This window comes from Cryptomeria japonica, chromosome 3 (assembly GCF_030272615.1).
Source record: "Cryptomeria japonica chromosome 3, Sugi_1.0, whole genome shotgun sequence".
Lineage (NCBI taxonomy): Eukaryota > Viridiplantae > Streptophyta > Pinopsida > Cupressales > Cupressaceae > Cryptomeria > Cryptomeria japonica.
In genome coordinates, this window is record NC_081407.1 from 957,038,795 (window position 1) to 957,047,442 (window position 8,648).

The window sequence follows — 8,648 nt, forward strand, 5'->3', positions numbered from 1 at the left end:
ACTCCAACACCACTTTCTTCTCTTGAGCTTCTTCTCTAAGATAATGATATTTGATAGAGATGTGCTTTGTCTTAGAGTGCATAATAGGATTCTTTGAAATGTCAATGGCACTAGTATTGTCACAGAATATAGTTACTAGCTCGGTAACTTTCTCATTTATACCTTCCAAAAGTTGTTTGATCCAATTCAATGTTGCAGCAACGTATTCAGCTTCTGCTCTTGACTGTGAAACACATCCTTATTTCTTGCTAAGCCAACTCACTAGTCTTTCTCCTAAAAAGAAATCTCTTCCACTTGTGCTTTTTCTGTCATCAATGTTGCTTGCCCAATCAGCATCAGTATAAACTTTTAAATCAAAGTCATTTCTTTTCTAATATACTAAGCCATAATCTTCAGTGCCTTTCAAGTATCTAAAAATTCTCTTGATTGCTATCATGTGTGTTTCCTTAGGATCTGCAGAGAATCTTGCAACTATACCTAATGCATGTGCTATGTCTGGCCTACTATGAACAACATATTGAAACTGTAGACACCTAAAATTGTCATGTCTAATTAAATAAATATTTTATTTATTTAATTATCTAAGCCTAATTCTTCTATTAATTAAATAAATCTTTATTTATTTAATTAATTCATTTATCCTCTTCTAGCCTTATTTCTCATTTAAATAAATACATTTATTTATTTAAATTATCCCTTTCCTAAATTAAATAAATATTTTATTTATTTAATTGTCCTACTTCTTCTATTAATTAAATAAATCTTTATTTATTTAATTAATTCATTATCTTTTTCTACACATGACACATGTCATTCATCTCTTATTTCCTACACTACCTACCCCTTTCATTATTTTGGTATTTCTTATACCTACCCTCTAATCCTAGCCGACCTCTCTTTTTACACCTCTCAATCTTAACCCTCCATTTCATATTGTGTCTTCTATTTAAGGAGATGCTTTCTTCATTGTCAAACCCTAATGACATACCCTAATCACTGATGCTAATGATCTTTCATGCAACTTGCTACACTTGCAACCACATTCCGTTCTTTATTGAGCTCTTGTGCATACAAAAATCTGAGAGCAAGCATATCAAACAAGATCAATGGAGATCAAAACCCTATTGGACATGTGATGGTATAATCTTTGTGATTTTGAGTTATTTTGCATTGTCTTAGATTATCTTCATATGTTATGGTGGATCTTTGTTCATTGTTAGGCTAGGGTTTAGTGGTTGAATCCATTTTAGTCTTTCAATATTGTTATTATTGTTATCCATTTTCACCATATACATTTTGGCACGCCCGGTGGGACTCTTGTCCCTTTGCATTTAACATTTTTGTTGCAGATTTTGCATTTTTGAAGTTGCAGATCGGACGATTTTGACGACATTTTAGGTTTTTTTCGCGTCTGCGAGTGTTCGGATCGCGTTTTTGTGTTTCAGAAGCGTCTGTGATATCGTTAATCGCGCCTGTGTTTTTGCCAGATTTTTATTTTTGCAGGTTTCTGGAATCGCGTCTGAGAATTTTAATCGCGTCTGTGAACTACAGAACCGCGTCTGTGTAGTTCAGACGCGTCTGTGTCTGGTATAAAGGCGTCTGTGATTTCTGTTTTGCAAATTTTTCAAGTTTCTTTGATTCGGGTTTTCGGATTTTGTACTTAGGGTTTCAGATCTGGTTTATTTTCAACTAACCTTTGCAGATCTAGCTAACCTGGTTTGTGTAGCTTGCTTTGGAGGCAAATACGTTTTTGTTGAAGGCCCCTTTTCACAAAGTCTTTTTTGGGTTTTCTAAAAATTTACCTAACTTGTGTGCTTGCAGGAAGGGGTTATCATTTGAAACAACCCAAACTACTAACAATTTTGTTGCAGGGCCTTAGCTAGGGTTTTGTAATTTTTATTGTGTGTCTTGTTTTCATAGCTTAGCAAACACTTCAATTGGTGCACTAAAATTGAATCATTGTCTTTTGTGTCTTGAGCAATAGGCTCTTTTTGTTTACTCTTTAGAGGACCTGTCTTCCCATGTGGTCATTAGGACTACTAGTGAGAAGAGAACGACCCAAGTGGTAGTGAGGAAAACCCACCTCATCCAAACCACTATAATCAAATGTATTCATGGTGAAAACTATGAATAACGTGTGCTGATTAGTTCATACCGACACTATGTCTCCCCATAAACCCGTTTGATCAAATTTATTTGATCATTTGTAGGGCGTAACCCCTACCGGCTGGGAGCCTTCTGTATTTACAGAGCTGAAAGTGCCGCATGTATGGCCACACGAGCGGATTCCCTTACTAGCACCATTTTGTTTTAGAGGCCCAAATCCTTCTAGTTGTTGGGGCAGGAGGTCGGACCTCTGGTAGCGGCCCACACACATACGGTTCTTAGTAGAGATACAAAGTTCGCCATGGGGAGTTTTCATGGGGACTGATGCTTGGCTGACCCGAGAAGTGAGTGCCGAGGGTGGAGCCAGTGAGGTCAAGCATCTAAGTATCCACTCTGAATAGCGTAGCCTCGGGGGTAAAACCCCATGTGGGATCAACAACTATTGTCTTGGCCAGCCATAAGAATTGTGCTTGACTTATGATAAACATTCAAACACTCAAAAACAAAACAGCAAAACATTGTGTCTTTTGTGTCTTCAAGTGTATGCAAAACAATTTCACATCAAACAACACACTTTTTGGAGTCTAAACAGTCTGCAAACATTGGGTCATCAACACTGTGTCCTCTTGTCACGAAAAATAGTCGAAAAATCAGATTTGGTCACAGCAAAACAAATTCACAGATAGGAAAGATTGCACTAAGGTTACAGAAACGCGTCTGTGTCTGTTCAAACCGCGTCTGTGTCGGCTAAATGCGTCTGTGAAGGGCAGAATAATGTCTGTGTTTTTATCAGCATCTGTGTCGAACAGAGACACGTCTGTGTCTGGGAATCGCATCTGTGAAGTATACAGGCGCGTCTGTGTCCACAATTGCAAAAACTATTACAGTCCCAGCAAACATCAACAGGAAAATCTTAGAATCACGTCTGCGTCAAACAGAGTAGCGTCTGTGTCTTAAAACCGCGTCTGTGAAGTATACAGAGGCGTCTGTGTCAGGATTTGAAAATTTTAACAGTCAAGCAAACAAAGAAAATCAGTTTCGGAATACTTGAGCTTCCTAGGTTGTCTCTTCAGGTTTCATCTAGCATTCAGCCTGTTCTAAGGTCTTACACAGTCCATCATTGCTTCACATCTCATTTTACATTCATACTTGTCTAAACTTGAGTCAAAAGGTCACTTGTTTGTCCTCATCATACGTGGTCAACACACTACATACTACTACACTTTGCTAAGTGGTCCCTCATCAAGGTTTCTTACCTTTGGGTCTCATTTGGTCTTACTTAGAGTCAAGGTCAGCTTACCTCATCAAGAGAAACTATCCTCTCTTTGGAAGTCACACCTACTCTACTACATACATATTTGGTCTTACACTTTGGACATTGCAAGTAAACTTCAGATTCATTTACATTCCATACAACTCTTGGTCTTCCATACTCTTTCCATTTTTCATCTAAGTCTCTCACATCTTGGTCAAACACCTAGTTCATGGTTGAAACCCGTCTTCAAAAATCTAGGAGAAAAGCTAAAGAAGCTCAAAAATCCGTAAACATGAGTTCTTATGAGTATGACAATGATGTATTCTACAATCCTGAGCACACTACATTACCAGACATGAATGTTTATAGACACAATCCAAATGTGGAAAGCGCAAACGCTATAAACAACAATACTACACACAATGACAATGTTGACAACTCTTCAATACTATCAGCAGACATACAAGAATCTATAATGGATCCTCAATTCAATAGATTGGTTGAAGAGATAATGAGGAGAGATCGTCAATACTTTCTAAACATGATGGCACAAAGTGGAGCCAAAATACCGCATGATTTTGATTTATCTCAACTTATGGAAAGTAGACCTTCACAACAAACTCAACATAACATGGATCAAAGGAGACCAAATAGTGGAGGACCAAATAATATGATGCCGGAGTCACCATCAGTTTTGCTTCAAAAACCAGCAATCCCACATACACAAGCTCAAATATATGATACTTACACTCAAAGACCATCATGGAGGCCTTATGCTCAAACACATGCTCAAGATATGGGTCAATTAAAACAAGTGGATACTCAAGGACATCCTCAAAATTTTGACACAAGGAGACCTCATGTCAAAATTGGGGGCAACACAATGGAAAATGAAAGGCCTATTGAATATGGTTTATATACGCAAAACAGATATGGGGTCCCCCAACAAGAAATTATGCCAAGTGCTCCATATATGTCGCAACAATATAGACCTCCATATGGACATGTCTACGATCAGTATCATCCATATATGCAACAAGCTCCTCCTCAAATGGGTGTTTCAAACATGGGGTATGCAACAAGAAATCAATCTCCTCCCAAAAATAATTTGGAGCAACAAATTAGAGATCTACAAAAGAAAGTGGAAGACATGGGCACATCAAAACCCACATATACTATGAGAGATATATGCCCTTATCCCTTTGATAAGAGCATTCCAATGCCTCCGTTTCCTCCGCACTTTGCAACGCCAAAATTTGACAAATATAGAGGGAGAGGAGACCCCAAGGCACATATAAGACAATTCTTCACAGCTTGCATTGAGGTAGCCGCAGAAGAAACATACTTAATGAGGTTGTTCCCACAGAGCTTAGGAGATCAAGCTATGGAATGGTTTTCTCAATTACCTCCCGGTATTAAGTCATGGGGCGACTTGGCAGAGGCATTCATTCAACATTTCTCCTACAACATAGAAACAGATGTCTCAGTTACTACCTTGTGCAATACTAAACAAAAGGAAGGAGAATCTTTTGCGTCATTTTTACAAAGATGGAGAAACCTAGCTAGCAGATGCTCTTGTGAAATCCCGCAGAAACAAATGGTGGAGATGTTCACACAAAATGTTAACAAGGCTATTGGCTATGATCTCAGAAAAGCTTGTTTGTCTACATTCAAGGATGTCATTGAAAAGGGCCTAGCAACAGAAAAGGTCTTAATTGAACAAGGAGTTATCAAACTATTCAAAGAAAACAAAGAGGACTTTAAGGGAAAGGACAAACCAAAGTTTTGGAACAAGAACAAGAACACAGTTAATGATGGTGTTGTTGATGCCAACACAGTGAGACCAAAGTTCGTCGTTTCTGGATCAAGTTCTACCAACAATCAAGTGAACAATCAAACGGCTGCTAAACCACGAAGGAAATATACTCCATTGGGAGAACCACTTGAATCAGTATTCAAAAAGCTTGTAGCAAACAAAGTGATCACGGTCCCAGATTTTCCTCCATATGAACCAAAGGTAAAACCGAATTGGTGGAATGATGATGAATTTGGCGAATTTCATAAGAGCAAGGGTCATAAGACAAGTAATTGCCATCGATTGAAAAACATTGTACAAGATCTCATTGACAGAGGAGATATTGAGATTGAGGGACATTCATCTAACCAAGAGCATGAGGTGTTTAAGGAACCATTCCCAAAACATGACAAGGGAAAAGGCAAAGTCACAGATGATCAAGCCAATTACACTAGAGCATCTTACAATTATGATTCCACTATTAATCACATCTCAATGGACAATCATATTTCTACCATTACTATCAAAAACAAAAATCCCGAGAATCCTTCTCAAAGACCCAAAATTGTCCTAAAAGGTGTGGGATCTTCGTCCGTATCTACCTCTGAATGTCATGTTACAACCCGTCGAGGTAAGATCACATTGCCAAGTGCCTCTACCAAGAATACCAATCTTTCATCTACCAAGCCTGAGTACGACCTTGTAGAACAACTAGGGAAGACACCCGCGCTCATCTCTATTCTTGAGCTCTTACGCATATCTCCTGCACATAAAGCTATCCTTGATAAAACCTTGAGAGATACTGCTGTCCCTACTGATCTGAACATGGACCAGTTTCAAGCCATGGTGGGATATTTATCCGTTCCACACTCCCTCACATTCACAGAAGCCGATGACGCCTCCATAAGTCAGCCTCATAATGCACCTCTACATATTGAAGCCTTCATACATAAACACCGAATAAAACGAGTCCTGATAGATGGAGGAGCAGGTCTTAATATTTGTACATTGAGCACCATCAGACAATTGGGATATTCTGACAAAGCTGTGAATTCTACAAACCAAATCACCATTAAGGCTTATGATGATGAAGAGCATTCGTCCAAGGGCACGGTCATCTTACCACTAAGAATAGGGCCAGTCACAAAGGACGTGGTTTGTCAAGTCCTGGATTTAGACCTCACGTATAACATATTGCTAGGACGTCCATGGATTCATGAAATGAGGGCAGTCCCATCAACATACCACCAATGCATTAAGTTTCCTCATAATGGAGTCGAGGTAACGGTCAATGGTGATCCAAATCCATTCATATATTGCAATAACTTGAGATCACATACTGAGACTATCATTCCCAGCAATCGTGAGGCTACTCCTTCTTTAGCATATATTGATCCTGAGTCATTAAAGCCCTCGACATCCAAACAAGGTGAACTTAGAGCCAAGTTTCAAGACAAAGGCATGGGAGAATACACTCTGAATCAAACAATGTTCTTACGACAAGTCATGAACTCCCCCAAGGAATATGGGAGGCCACATCCTAATAAGCAAATCTCCATCATGCTACTCAAATGGGATCCTACCGTCTTTCAAAAATGGGGCGAACTAGAGGAAGAAAATTTATATAAAATGCTATATAAGGACGCTGAAGAGGATACACATGATCAAATTATAATACCCTGTGAGAACTATGGCAAAGGTTTCAAAATTTTGCAAAGATTCGGGTATGATGGAAAAAGTCCTCTTGGACTACGCAAAGAAGGTGTCATGGAGCCTTTACAACCTGAGCTAACTACAAGAAGGGAACGCTCCAAGGGGCTTGGTTTTCTAAATCCCAAGATTCACAATAAAAGAACAAAACAGATATGGCGAGTCAAAGTGGCTGAAGTTCAACAAGAAGATGACTATTCTACAGATTCCAACGAATGGGAATGGGGTTCAGACAAATCCTCCAGCGACTATGAGCTCAACGAGACATTTAGAGAGCCAGAGGAACCTACAGAGGAGGAGGAATTTTACAAGAAATTCAGAATTGGCCAAGAACCAACCCATAAGGATCCCGCGCAGTCGTCGTTTCAAGGCCCTATGTCAAGATCACATAGGATGAGGACACCTGTCCCTGAGGGTGCTACTAGTAATGATAATTTGGACTCACTCACGATCGAAACTGATGAGGAGAGTGCCATTGACGACCTCGATGACTATCTGGACATACCTGAATATAACCACATCTTCACTATTAGCCTTGCGGACTCTAAAAACACTAACGACCTTCCCCTCGTTCACCCCCAACTCATTGACTGGGATCAGGATGGACCAACACAGCTTGATACATTTCAAAATGACGAAGCTATTGTCGATTATCTTGGCATTCGCGATGATCTTCCTCTTGGAGACCATAAAGCAGGATACGCCATAGAGCTTAATAACATGGCATACTTTGGTGAGGGTGTCGGGCCTTCTAGTCGCAAAAATGTGAAAATAAAAACAAAACAAGGGTCTTATGGCGAAAACCACACTGTGGCGCTATCTGACTCTAAAAAAGTAAAAAGAAAGGACGTATCTGAGGGTGAAAACCTCTCTGAGGCGCCCGAAGAAGGAAGGCTTGACATTCTCCCAGCATCATACGAGGAAAAATCATCCATGTTGGTAGAGGAGACTATAAAGACAAACATTGGTACAGCAGAGGTTCCACACAACATATTTTTGGCTCAATCATTGACAGAGGCCGAGAGAGCAAAATTCATAAGCTTCTTTAAGGGACGACAAGTCAACTTCGCATGGTCTTATGCTGATATGCCTGGACTAGACCCCGACTTAGTAATGCATCATTTAACAGTCAAACCGGGGGCAAAACCAGTAAAACAGAAATTAAGGAAAATGCATCCACAGGTGGCATTGCTAGTCAAGGCAGAGCTGGAGAAATTATTGGATGTCGGATTCATACGCCCAATTGATTATCCTGAATGGATTTCCAATTTAGTACCTGTCAGAAAACCAGATCGCAGCATCCAAATATGTACAGACTTCAGGGATATCAACAAGGCTTGTCCAAAGAACAATTTCCCATTACCAAACATTGATTTAATTGTTGATCTCACAGCAGGCCATGAGATGTTATCTTTAATGGATGGATTCTCTGGATATAATCAGATCAAGATTGCACCTGAAGATCAACATAAAACATCATTCACTTGTCCATGGGGAACCTTCTGCTGGAATGTCATGCCCTTTGGGCTGAAAAATGCAGGTGCCACGTATCAACGAGCTATGACTACTATCTTCCATGATCTCATGCATGTAACGGTGGAAGATTATGTTGACGATCTTTTGGTTAAATCAATAGACAGAAATACACACTTGGACATACTTTCAGTCGCTTTTGATCGGTTGGAAAAGTACAAGGTAAGGTTAAATCCTAAGAAATGTGTCTTTGGAGTAACCTCCGGGAAGCTCCTAGGATTCATTGTGTCTAAAAGAGGAATAGAAGCT